The sequence below is a fragment of the Thalia democratica genome, chromosome 2 (genome assembly GCF_965202585.1).
Source record: "Thalia democratica chromosome 2, ktThaDemo2.hap1.1, whole genome shotgun sequence".
In the NCBI taxonomy this organism is placed as follows: Eukaryota; Metazoa; Chordata; class Thaliacea; order Salpida; family Salpidae; genus Thalia; species Thalia democratica.
Window position 1 is genome coordinate 17,435,813 of NC_139166.1, and position 13,952 is coordinate 17,449,764.

The following is a 13,952-nucleotide window of genomic DNA, read 5'->3' on the forward strand; positions in this document are numbered from 1 at the left end:
CACTTTAGTTAAATACTGTGCATTACTTTTGTACAAAATGGAAAACATTTGCATTTAGTTTATTTGATAAATAGGTATAATATAACTAACTTATTAAATTCAAGCACTCTTTTTTCAGATAATTACTTGCTGTTGTAAAATAGAAGTTATTATGAAACTCAGAAAAATATCCTGTTAGAATGCTAATCTGGCTTTTTCACATTTTTAAATTAAAGTAGTAACTTCTTCTAATTATTTTTTAATGTTATACAGAGACTTAAAACCAAACTAATCAAATTAAATCGAATTACCGAAAAAGATTTTACTTGAAATATATTTTTGCTCAGCGGGCCACTTTTACATGCTCGCGGGCCACAAAATTTTCTTTCGCGGGCCGCATTCCATTCAAAAAAATAACGTGCTCGCGGGCCGCAGATTTACCCTTCGCGGGCCGCAATTGGCCCGCGGGCCGCAGTTTGCCGACCCCTGGTTTATTGGAACTTAAGTACAACGCCTTAACCACTCGGCCAACCCAGTAGTCGAAAATAAACTGAGTATTTAAATTATATACTACATTATACGTAGCTTTTTTGAATTATAACAAGTAGATTTAAATTCAATTAGAATTCAAATAGAGTTCTGTAGATTATCTTGAAGTTTTTGATTTTACAAAACTGAATAAATACACTTTTTAAATATAGTAATTTTAATTCAGTTTATAATACTTAAATAAAAACAATCACTCTTTTGTGTATGTTTTAGGTTTATTGATTTATAACTTATTTTTTAATGAGTTTAACAACTAAACTATCGAACACTACTTAAAACACTTTTTTTTTCGTTGATCCTTACTTACTGTTTTATCTAATTAAGATTATATTATGTTGAATACATGTCCACCGGAAGTCAAAACCGTAACTAGTGCTTGGAAGGCACCAAAGCTAACCGTTACACCATCGATGCTTGTATTGAAATGGAGAAATTACTGTATATAATCTCAAATGAAAATGCAGCTAGCTCTGTACTGCAGTCAAATGCTAGCATATGTGCGTTCAAGCGTTAATTTTTTGCATTTAGCTCGACAAAATGATCTATAATAATGCGTTGCAAATTTTCAACGCGTTTTCGCTCGCTAGCAGAATTATACACAGTTTATCTGCTAGTTTAAGCGGTAAACTCTCACGTGGTTTAACGCTTATGGCTATAAACTTGATGTTTATTTGTAAAAAATGTTTATTTCAAGTCGTGCATTTTACTTTGTAATTGCTTTTGTTTTTATTTGTATGTATCCATACGTGTGACCAAAGAATATTAAGTTTATGATTTTATTAAAATTAATATTTTTAAATCTAAGTATGTTTTGATTAAATGATGACTGAGAAAATAAATTGAGGTGTTTATAAATGATAAAACTAACTGTAGAAATAAACTGCTAAATATATTATAAAATTTTCTAGCTAATGAAAATTTGTTATTTAAATTTATAAACTGATTTAAGTCGTGGATAAGTAATAAATTAACATATCACTATACTACAACTAAACAAAGTATGACAATAAATAAATAACTAAAACTCAATAGTCACTTTAAGCTTGTAAGCTTGTCCTAAAAGTTAAACTAAAAAGTTTTACTGATTGTAATATAAATAAAGTTTCAAGTTTTATAAACTAAGTCATCTTTTGATTAAAATTAATACTAGTTTGAGTACTATTTGATGTTTACAACAACTTTCAATTAATTAAATATTTCTGTTTTGTCACATAGTTGTACATTTATGTTTTGCTAGATAGTAAAAAGTTGAAATATTTTGTCAAAGCTCATAAGTATATATTTTACACTAATACCAAAATTCTAAATTAATTAAACAGAGAACGTTTATTCTAACAAAGTTTGCACTCTTAAAAATACTACATGATTAAAAAATTTAAAAACCTTTCAAATTATTTAAACATTTTTTTCATTTACTAGTTGTCAGCATAATAGTAAAACTTCTATATTTTTTGAAACAATATTGTTAAAAACGAAAAAATGTATATTTATAGCTAAGTGAGATTCAAATGTTAAAACATATAAGTCTAGTTTTAACTATTTCTAAGGGTAGACCTTCAGCTAATTTAATTTAAATTAAAACCAATCTTGTAGCAATTACTTCTATATATCAATTTAAGTTTCTTTTAGGCTAATAATTTGCTAAGTATATTTAAAGTCAAATTTTTAACTTAAACAACACAATTGTATTGTACAGCATTTTTTACTTTGTACCATTGAATATGTTCATAAGCTTTCAAAGATCATCAGACCATATGCTTTCGGTAAACTGAAAACGGATTCGTCCTTATTAGGACTCATCAGTCAGTCACAACCGAAAAACCTATAGCCTTCTATCTACAAACGGTTTATCATGTTTTCACATGAAGCAACCATTTGATGGCATTGATCAGTAACTTCAGCATTGTCTTTTGCTGTACAACGTTCAATACATTGTCCACTAGGCAAGACATCTGGTACGCTCGTATCAATCAACAAAAACTGATGATCAGATGGAATGACTGAAGTCTGATGATCAACTCTTTTGTTAAACTTGAGCTTTTCTCACGGCACACGATAGTCCAGGCTTCTGCACTGCAGACTTTCGCCGATTTTTCGTCGTTTGAAGCTTTCAAAGAGAGTCAATTAAAGGTACAACAAGTTTATATACACAATATTACGCTTACTGGCAAGTGTTTCAGTAGTGTAGTGGTCATCACGTTCGCCTCACACGCGAAAAGTTCCCGGTTCGAGCCCGGGCTGAAACATTTTTACTTTCATTGTACAAAAAGGTTTCATTTTTGTCAAACTTTTTTATTAAGTGTTTCGCTTATATTGCATGTAATTAATAAGTATATTTTTGTTTGTAAGCTTGAAGTTTAGTAAAATTTTCTATCTTTTTAGTTCTGGTTTTATTTGTTTTGAACTTTTTAAGTGATTTATTTATTGATTATTGTGAATTTAATTTTATCTAATTTTAGATCTTCTAATTTTATTTAATAACTGAACAGCTAATATTTTTGATACAAAAGGTATGTCAACTTTTATAGTTGAAAAACATAGTTAAAATAAAACATGATTTATAAAAAAAATTAATACATCGATGACAAAACAAATATTAATATCGAACAAGCAAGTTTTTTTTTATTACACATACTTATTTTTTTGTTTATAGCTTCAGATAAACTATTTGCAGAAAAAAGAAAAAAATCTACTAATATCAAAGATACCTTATGTTTAAAAATAAGTAGTCTAAAAATTGTGAAAAAATCTTTTATTGTTAGGTTCGTAGAAGTCAATGTTTATAAACGAGAATATTAATTTGAAAAGTACAACTTTACTTAAGAAAACAGTTTAGTAGATTAATATAAGTTTTATTTATAAACTTTGTGTTGTACTTAATTTTACACTACTTTTCGTTATTAAACTGACGGACGTGTCTCTGTTTAAAAAAAATTAAGACAGTTCTGCGGGTTCATCAAAGTTTTCCAAGTAACTTTGAAAACTGTTACTTGGAAGCTTTAGATAAATCCGTAAAAACTTTTTAACTTCATTAACACGGAGAAACGTGAGTCAGTTGAATAAAAAAAGTAGTGAGCAAATTGTTATTTTTCTGCGAAATTATTTCGTTAGCAAGTGTATTTGAGTGGTTTTAATAAATATTTAAGTTTAATAAACTTGTCATAACAGCAATTCTAAAGCATTTTACGTAATCACTAAGTGTTTCATGTAGCTTTAGGTATTTAATTTTATATTTATCTTGGTTCTCTCACTATACATATTTTTATTTAAATAAAATTGGTTTTATAAATAAGTTACGACTCATGAAAGTCTAATAAAAAACTGTTACAAAAGATATTCGGTATTTAAAAATTTCAACATGAAAAAATGTACAGATAATTTTAAAAGCAATCTATTTTTATTAAAGATAGATTATAGCATTCTTATATGTCATTTATAAATTATAATTAACTAGTTTAAGAAATAAATGATATTATGACTTTTATATAAAAACACTGAGTCGTAATACTGTTTGGAATTTTCGTTTTTAAAACGTTTATTAAGCTTTATTTATCAAATTAGTACGACACTGTCAAATAGTTTGTTGTTTAAATTAGACCATAAAAACTTAAATTTTTGCTATTTTCTTGTATTGTAATACAAAAGCCTATAACTTGCTTGATTGAACCATAAAGCGTTGTCTTTTATTTACTTATATTTTTACTACGTTAATTTAGTATCGTACCATTAAATTATATTTAGTGACTTGCTTAAACTAAAGTTTTAATAATTGTTAAAACAATGAAAAAATAAAAACCTTTCATTACATAAGTTACACAGCAACTTTTAGTTTTAAATATCACTACATGAGCTTGTTTTATATTTATAACTGTGGCTTAATTTGTACATATTCTAAAAAAACAAAAAAAAAATTTTGCTTGAAAACATTTTACTTTATACATTTTATAAACGTTGTAATCACTTTAGAATTTCAAATATCTTAATATTTACTAAATATAAATTTAAAAAAAATAGTTACTGAAGTTTAATGTTAACGTGAAGTTAAGTTTATTTTTATGTAATCAACGATGTATATTCAACTTTAAGTTTCCATTTTCTTTACTACTAAACAATTTTAGCTGTACTAGTTTAGTAAGGTTTAATTACAGTTTTAACCTAAAAATTTATAGTTATTTTTTGCTTCTACATTCTTGCATTTCGTAATTTGTATAAAACTTAAAACAAAACTGTTCAAATTGTTATGGTTTTACAAAAGGGTTTCACTCTAATCAAATAATACTTAAAATATAAATAACTAAGAGCTTATCATTATTGTTTAATATTGTTTTTATTTTCGAAAACTGTTTTGAGAAATTGAATTGATTTACAACATTCACAGATGATAAAAGACTTTAGTTGCACTGTTATTTAAATTTAGTTGAGAAATTTCTGTTATAAGACTTTTATTAATAACGTGTTATAAAATTAGTTTTAAAAATATAGATAAGTAAAATAAGACTTAAGCTGATAACTATTTAATGTTCTTACTAAAGTAAGAAGTAATACGCAGTAGTAAAAATAAGTAGAAGTTTACACTACTAACCAATACAATTTATACTATCAAAAAGTATAACCAGCCTGGGATTTGAATCCAGGACTTCCCTCACTCTGAAAAATCACAACTACAGATTAACGGGCCACTTGGTAAATGAGACTGTATTGCATTTATAATCTTGCCAACCAGTGGCGTAGCGAAGTATTTTGGTCAGGGGGTTCGCAATTGTTTTCTCAAAAAAAAAAACCTAAATTAAAACTTTTGTAATAAGCTATAAATAGATCTTTTTATAAGTAAAAAAGTTGAAAAAAAAGTCAATAAGTGAAATAAGTTCAAAGTAACTGTTGTAAAAATTACTTATACATTACAAAATTAAACAATTAAAAAAAAGTATAAAATTCATTACAATTACTTATACTTGCACAAATGTAAACTTATTAAATAAAAATTGTTTTTACTACTAACAGTAAACTTTATATCTTTAAAAATGATTATATTCAATAAAACGAAAGTATCTGTTTTATTTACGAAAAACATATCAATCTCTTTAATATACAATAAAACAGTGATAAGAACACCTCATTGCACATAATTTAAATAAAAGTACACAGAAGTTAAAATAGATCAACTTTATAACTGTTATTACAGTTTATTACAACTTTGTAAAATAGTTAAAGATATGTTTTTTAAATTTAATTCATCTGATTGGACTTGTTTAAAATAATTATCACAAACAAAGTTTATTTCTCATAGGCCGACACGCTTTTTCTTGTATGTTTACAAAAATAAAGATCAGAAAACTAGCAGTAGTCTTAAACATTTATTGTAGCATAAAAAAAACTTGTAAAATTGTTTAATTTTCCTTTAAGCGTGTCGTATTTTTGTAATTTTTTTGTAGAAAAATAAGCTGCCATAAGGTTATACTACAGCGGTGCACTAACTAGTTGCGTACTTTTTGAGTCTAAAATCTTATGAAGTTAATGAGGTAATAGAATTTTTCCTTATGGAGTTTTTCATCAACACCGAATCAGTATATTGGGTAATTTCTCTAACTTGTCACTAATGGGTATTCAAAATTTCGTTTAACTTTTCGAATACTGGATAAACATAGTTGAAAAAGGCAAATTAAGCAGGAATAAAAAACAATGAAGGATAAAGATATTACATTCTTTTTTTTACTTCTTTTCGTTTTTTTGGGTGGCACGCATGCTCCAGTGACCCTCCCCACGCTACGCCCCTGTTACCAACTATAAGTTAGAAAACTGCACTTCAAGATACCTTAAACTATTTCAATTATATTTTTTACAAGTAAGATAATCGCTTCACAGTCTTTAAAATACTTAAGAAGTATGAAAAATAAATGTAATTTCGCACTTATCTGAAAATATTAATTTAAGCATTTTTTAAAAGCTTACTAAAAAGCTTTAAAATAGATAATTTATTTAAAATAACTATAAACACTATTACATTTTATACCACTTTAGTTTTGTATCTTAGGTAAGAAAATAATACATATATCAAATATAAGCATAACCTAATTAAAAAGGTTTTGTTATTTATCAACATTTAAAAAACAACAAAATTTTCAAAAATACTACACGTTGACTTCTTTAACCTACAGGTGATTTTAGTAAACAAGTTTACATGATTGTGTATTAACAACTTATATACTTAACTTAACTTTCATGTGTTTAAAGTGTTACAGCTTGAAAGCTTTACTTGAAGTCTGAAAAACATTTGTTATTTATATTAAATAAAAATTATTTTATACTTAAAATAGCATTTATTTATCAATTTAGTATACTAGTTTCATCATGCATTTAAATAATATACCATTTTATGAAACGTAAATTGTTTTAGTATTAATTTATTTTTATAAGATTACTCGAAAATCATTAAACTTTTGTGCTACTACTAGACTAAAAAATGTGTGTAACAAGCTTTAATAAAATTTTAACTGAACAATTTATAACAGAACAAAAATATGTGGAGGTATAAAAAAATTTGTAAATATTTTTGTTTTTGTAACTGACAACAAAAACAAAGTAATTCAAACAAGTAACTTATTTACTAGTTTAAATTAGACTGTTATTGTTGCTAGACTACACAGAAACTACTTTTAAACATAATTTAGATATAATAAAAAATTGCAGTATGTGTTGTTGCTTATTTAAGTAAAGCTAAGTACTTTTATAAAATAATTAATTAAGGTTAACTATTAAGTTTCTTAATTTTAATCACAACTAGTTTTCGATACTTATACTATGTTTGAATAAGTAACCATATAGCATCTGAAAAATTTAACTGTTAACATAATGTTAATATTACAATCATTAATTTAAACAAATTTAAATTTAAACAAACAGATTAAAACAAATAAGCTTAAGATTTGAAAAGAAAGTTTTTTTTTCTGTTTTAGTTAAAAATATTTGGCTTACGCTGAGTTATATTTTGAGCGAACGTTCAAATTTCATAATTACATCAAAAGAGCCTTAAGTTCTAAGGTATAAATATAAATTGAATTTTAAAGTATTATTTTACTTTTCTTAAAAAAGTAAGAAACTCAAAAATCGTATGTTGTACATAGAATATATCAGTATTATATAAAACATGAACCAAACCGTTAAATTGTTAACCGGTAATACACAATAAAAGAAATCAATGAGAGTTTGAATTAAAATTTATCAAATATGTAGCTGTAACAAGACTTTACTGCAAGTGCCCGGCTAGCTCAGTCGGTAGAGCATTAAACTCTTAATCCAACGGTCGTGGTTTCGAGCCCAACGTTGGGCTTGGTTTCTTTGTGTTTTTTGGTGAATGAACTATCTTTTGATAATAACATTGTTTTATTACAGCTGATTTTGTGTTTTTTATTTATTTTTTTTAATATCAAACAGAATCTAAAACAACATATTGTTTAAGCAGGGTCAACAGAACAATATTTATGAATGTATATTAAAAAGAAAATAGGTACAATTTATGACCTGTTTTTTAACGATATTTTCTAGTAAATATAACTACTAGTTAACTTGGTAGTACATAATTAAGTAGGTGAGCTTTACTTTTGATTTTTGACTTGACTACTAAACCATGAAAAAAATACAGTTATGTAAAAATTAAAAACAAGAGTATTAGTACATTCCAACAAATAACTAGCTACTCGATTTTTTTTTTCAATATCTTGTATCTAGTCATGAAAATAATTACTGAATTACTTGCTTACTACTTGATTCAAACTTTATAATTTCAAAATAAAGTACAGTTAAAAATTGTATATTTACATCAGTAGTCATTCTACAATTTTTATTAAAGTTTCATAAAGCTTGCTAAAATTAGTTTGAAATTATTCATTTCTACTTAAAACATTTCATTATTCCATTCTTACATGCAAAATATTTCACTACTGTACCAAAAATACAAAAGTGCGTCGACCGGGAGTCGAACCCGGAACTAGTGCTTGGAAGGCACCAATGCTAACCGTTACACCATCGACGCTTGTCTCAAGGCGAAAAATTACTGTTTATAAACCCAAATGTCAAGGCAAGTAAATCTGTAGCGCACTCGAATGCTAGCATATGTTCGTTCAAGCGTTAATTTTTTTGCCCTTAGCTCGACAGAATGTGCTATAATATTTCGCTGCAAATTTTAAACGTGTTTTTGCTCGATAGCTTTGACGCTCGTTGAAAATAATCACGTGGTTTAGTAAACTGCAAACTTATAGAGACATTTTGCTTGCGTTGAATTTTAATTTACGTTGTTCGTTAGCTGTTGTTTAAAACTAATTAGTGAATTTCTTGACGTCATATTTAAGTTTTAGCTACTATGGTTTTTAAAAAAATTGTTTATAATATAGAACTAACGATGAATGGTGTTAATAGTCTAATCAAAAATTAAGTATTTTCCTACAGCTTTCTTTAGGTGAAAAAGAATACCTTAATAGCTTACGCTATCAAGAATAATTATTATATACTACATTTCAGATGAATCATAAACAAATACTTGTTGAATTTTTTTTTCAAATATAAATACCAAATTCTCATTAGCTACAAAATTTACTAATTTCATTAAGTTATGTTAATTTTAAAGCTATGGCTTAAATTTTCTTAATTTAGTAAAGTGTAAATAAAATTCTCATTCTCATAGCCACTATTTAATTTATAATCTAATAAAATAGCTTTGTATGAATTAAATGTTAATTAAAGATTAATCGTACTTATGAAAGGATTCTATCAACTATTTTTTATTATACAGATTCAACTACCATAACCTTACGATTTTTAATGGGATCAGAAGATTAAACTAGGCTAAATATTTTTATCCCAGTATAGTCTTGAGCATTTTGTAGAATAGTTTACTGAACGACAAAAATAAAATACCAAAAGTGTTTGGTCCTAGGACCTGGTGCACGAAAAAACGTTTCTGTTATCGAGTCGTACACTACAAATAGAATACAATTAAGGACCTTTCCAAATAAATACATTTAATAAGAAAGAAATAGTTCCCTGGTTTTATTGGTCATCATCGTGCTTACACAAACGTAAAAAAAGGATATACCTATTAATGTTTCATTCACAAATTTTACTTACTGCTTATGTTATGTTTGAATGCAAACATTTTAATTGTCTAAATTGACACGTCTAAAAGCATTATTAATTTTTAGTTTTGTTTTTTTTAACAACCGGCTTCTAAAATGCTTGACAAAGTTAGATATCAAAGTGACAACTTGGTTTTAACAAAATTTAAGTAAATTTTGATACTTTTACAAAATTTCTCAATTTTTTTCTACTAAGCTTAAGTAGTTGCAACTGTAAATTTGTTTCAGTTTTCAACCAAATAATGTCTGTTATTATTTAAATAAACGAAAATAAAATGGTAAATTAGTTTTGTAAATAAATAAGCTAGTTTTAAATTGCGATATACAAATTTTGGTTAGTGTTACTATCAAAATTTTCTAGTTTGTACATGAATTGTTTTACTGTAATAAAGATAAAATAAGATTTTTAAAATAAATATTCTATTTAAAAATGGTTATAATTTAAAAATGAACAAAAACTAAATATTTAGCCGCTAATAAAATAGTTAAAAAAAAGTAAATACTAAAATGCACTAATATTCAAGTCGCATAAAATCAAAGCTAAATGAACACTTGATTGTTTATATCATCACAACAGTTGCTACTTTTGATAAGCAAATGCAGATACGCTGCATTTGATAATCACTTGGTTTATATATTATAAATTTTGAAGTTGCAACAAGCATTGTTGGTTCAGTGGTAGAATTCTCGCCTGCCACGCGGGAGGCCCGGGTTCGATTCCCGGACAATGCACTTTTACTTATTTGATTGAATATTGTCTTAATTTAGTTTGTTTTATTTTTTCTTATCACATCCGAGAGACTGAATTATTTAAAAAAGATTTTTTTTAATTTCTTTTCAACAAAAAAAAAGGAAAACTTTAAAATTTACTTTTTTAAATTTTTTAACGAGTTTCCCCTAAAAACTTAAAATTTATTATTTTGGTTTTTTATTAAAGATAACGAGTTGTTTTATACAACAATAATAACCAGCTTAACAGTTTTGTTTATTTTTCATTACTTACTGCTTAATTTTTCAAACTATAAACCAGAGAACAAATTATAATTGTTTGCTTTTTGAGCTCGTACTTTAAACACAGCCAAAAAAGTGCAAATTTATCTAAATTATTGTCCTTCATACTATAGCTAAATCTAAATTACTAGTTATTTAATATATAAACCAGAGTCTCTGTAGTCTATTAAGTTTTTAAATGACTTTTGATTTGGTTTAGAAATTATTGAAAGTCATGATTTTAGTTTTTCTTCCTGGTCTTATTATATCACCTCTAATTGTAAACTATGCCATAAATACTTTTCTATGATAACTTTATATAAACTAAAATGTGATCCAAGTTTAAGTGTTTTTGAATCTAAATAAAAAACAGTTTCACTGTTTTTTATTTTCTTTTAACAACTAAAACTTAGTCCGGCTTTTTTGAAATAATTTATATTAATGTTTCAACTGTGTTGTACATGATTAAGAAAATCATGTTTTGTTTAATGCATTTGAATAACTTGCTTGGTGTGTTTATTAACTTTGTACTAATTCGTATTAGTTTTTATTTATTTTAACTAAAAATGTTTAAAACTAAACTTCTTGACACTTATTTAAAGGAACAAGTTTTTCTTAAGAATAAGTTACACTTTCTACACAAACTTTTTACTTAATCAAAAAGTTCGAACTTAAGCGGCAGAATTTTTACATTTAAAATTAAGTATCAAGGTTATTTGTTATTCTTAGCATTGCTTTTTTGTTTTTGTAATCATAAAACAATGATAGATCAATCGGCTTTTGTTGGTTACCATTAATATATAAATGGTGCAAGTTTCAATATTAACGACAGAACTAACTTAAAAGTATAACAATTATTTCAATAAAGTCTTCTAGATATTTGTTTTTTGAAAATAAAAGATGACAACAATTAAATGAATTATTTTTATAATACTGCCTTTAAATACTTCATTAATAATTTTTAACAGTAATGTAAGTTTTATCACTAAAAATTTATTTCGTTAAAGAAAAAACTAATATAAAACAAGGAGTTTGCCTGTTTTGGAAAAAAAAAATTAAACCACTAATTATTATTGTGTTTAAATATTTGATGTTTTGTATATTTATCTAGAAATTTAGTTGTTAACAAACTATTTAAATTATAACATGTCTTTTTAGTAATACTTCTTTATAAAATGATATTTCAAGAAATAGTTAAATTTGTTGATTTTAAAAATAAAAAATGTCAAACAAAACATTATTTATATTAATCACGAAAAACATAAAGTTTGATGAAACTAAAATAATCCTTCGAGCCGGAGTCGAACCAGCGACCTATGGATTTCTAACAACTTGCTACAGTCCACCGCTCTACCAACTGAGCTATCGAAGGCGCTGCAATAATGCACAAATTTGTGTTTATAAACGTTAGTGTTTGAAGCACTTGTGCACTTAACAATTGATTTTGTTTATTAAGTACATCAACACGGCATATTTTAACATAAGTATGCTTTTAAAGTTGAAAATTTTTTGATTGCTTTTATCAACTCACTAGTATGGCTTTATGCGCTTCTACTGTTAAGTTAATATATGCGTACCAATTGAAATCTTTAAAGCTTAAAAATTTCTAAATACCAATTTACAAACAATATTTTGGAAGTAGACTTTTATAATAGTTTTTAATGCGTACCAACTGAGCTACCGAAGGTTGTTATAGTAACCATGATTGTTTTTTCTACATACTTAAATAATAAATGCATACCTTTACAATTTTTTTTAAAGAAGCTTGTAAACACCGAGAATAATATAAAATTAAATTAGCTTGTTTACATTTGGTTTAAATTGTAATTGTAACCTATCATAGTTCTTAAATCTAAGTTTTTGCACAATTTTATTTGTAAACAGATAAATATGTTTTATATGCTTTTATAACTATACAAAAATTAAATAAAAATTTTAAAATTGTAAAATAAATATTTTATAGATACATTCTAAACTTATGTAAAACAAGTATTACTTTTAATTTAGATTAAAAATATCAAATTTAATAAAAGCTACCATAAAATGTAGGAAATAGTGTTTACAATAAAATTGAAATTGTTTACACTTTTGAAATTTTTTTATAAAAAATGAACTAATAAATGTTTATAAGTTAATAAATAAATGTTGCAGTGTTAAAATTTACATAAATTACAATTAACAAGTCTTATTTTTAAACGGTTTAAAAAAAATTAAATTTAAATAAAACAGTAACTGATTTTATAAACGAAAAGTAAAGTAAGACTTATTTTCGTAATAAACAAATACAAATAAAACTATATAAATGTATTAAAGTATTAGTAAATAAATTTACACTAAACCTTCAAAGTATAATACGACTTTTTGGAATTAATTTTAAAGAAAAATACGGAGGTGGGTTTGAACCCACGCGTGCAGATCACAAACTGTTATGACGTAATTATAGAGTAGTTTTTTTTTTAAAGAATTCCACACAATGAAAACTAGAAATTTTAAAATACAATTTAAATTATAAACATACCCTAAAGAGTTAGTATGTCACAAACTGCATATGTCACAACAGTTTTGTGACGTAATAATGGAAACGTTAATTAATGCATTATAAACGCTACGAATCGCTTGTAATCACATGGGGGTCTGGCTCAGATTGTAGAGCACTCGCTTAGCATGCGAGAGGTACCAGAACTATGCCCGGCTCCTACTCATTTAAATGATGGTTACAATATATACTTTTATCTTATTTGATTTTTTTTAACAATTTAGCTAAAATAAATGAGAGCACAACACTCTTTATTATTTTACTTGTTTATTTTTTTTGTTTAATATGTAAAAAATACTAATCATTAGTAATAAAACAAGACCTTACTTTTAATACACAGCTTATTGCAGATCTTATTAGAAAAAAATCAGCTCATTGTTTTTAATAACTTTTAAGAACTTATATTTGTCTGAACAAGTTTAATAAAGTTTTTAATAACTTATGATTACTTAATTCATTTTTAATTTTGCAAAGTCAAACATGATTTAGTTAATAAAAAATGATTTAGTAAAATTAAAAATGATTTAAGATATTCAAAGTGTAATAAAAACCGAAAGGTTTTTTCGTACACTAGGTCCTTTGATTAAATATTTTTGAGTGCTTTTTTTGCCGTTCCATAAACTATATAGTAAAATCAAACATGATTTAATTTAGTCCAGCATGATTTAGTAAAACTAAACGGATTTAATTGAGTCATACATGATTCAGTAAATTTATACATGACTTACAGTCATTCAAAGGTTAGTGAAATCAAACATGATTTCGTAAAA

The 13,952-nt window shown here is 25.6% G+C and overlaps 4 non-coding genes across 4 annotated transcripts; 2 read left to right on the plus strand and 2 right to left on the minus strand.

Moving 5' to 3' along the window:
- Nucleotides 1–2,701: 2,701 nt before the first annotated feature.
- Trnav-cac (transfer RNA valine (anticodon CAC)) lies at nucleotides 2,702–2,774 on the plus strand. The gene has a single exon. It is a non-coding gene; the product is annotated as a tRNA-Val (tRNA).
- A 5,711-nt stretch (nucleotides 2,775–8,485) lies between these two features.
- On the minus strand, nucleotides 8,486–8,557 carry Trnag-ucc (transfer RNA glycine (anticodon UCC)). The gene has a single exon. It is a non-coding gene; the product is annotated as a tRNA-Gly (tRNA).
- A 1,760-nt stretch (nucleotides 8,558–10,317) lies between these two features.
- Nucleotides 10,318–10,388, plus strand: Trnag-gcc (transfer RNA glycine (anticodon GCC)). Its single transcript has one exon. It is a non-coding gene; the product is annotated as a tRNA-Gly (tRNA).
- Nucleotides 10,389–11,932: 1,544 nt separating this feature from the next.
- On the minus strand, nucleotides 11,933–12,018 carry Trnay-gua (transfer RNA tyrosine (anticodon GUA)). Its single transcript is given in 2 exon segments — nucleotides 11,933–11,968; nucleotides 11,982–12,018. It is a non-coding gene; the product is annotated as a tRNA-Tyr (tRNA).
- Between the last annotated feature and the right edge of the window lie 1,934 nt (nucleotides 12,019–13,952).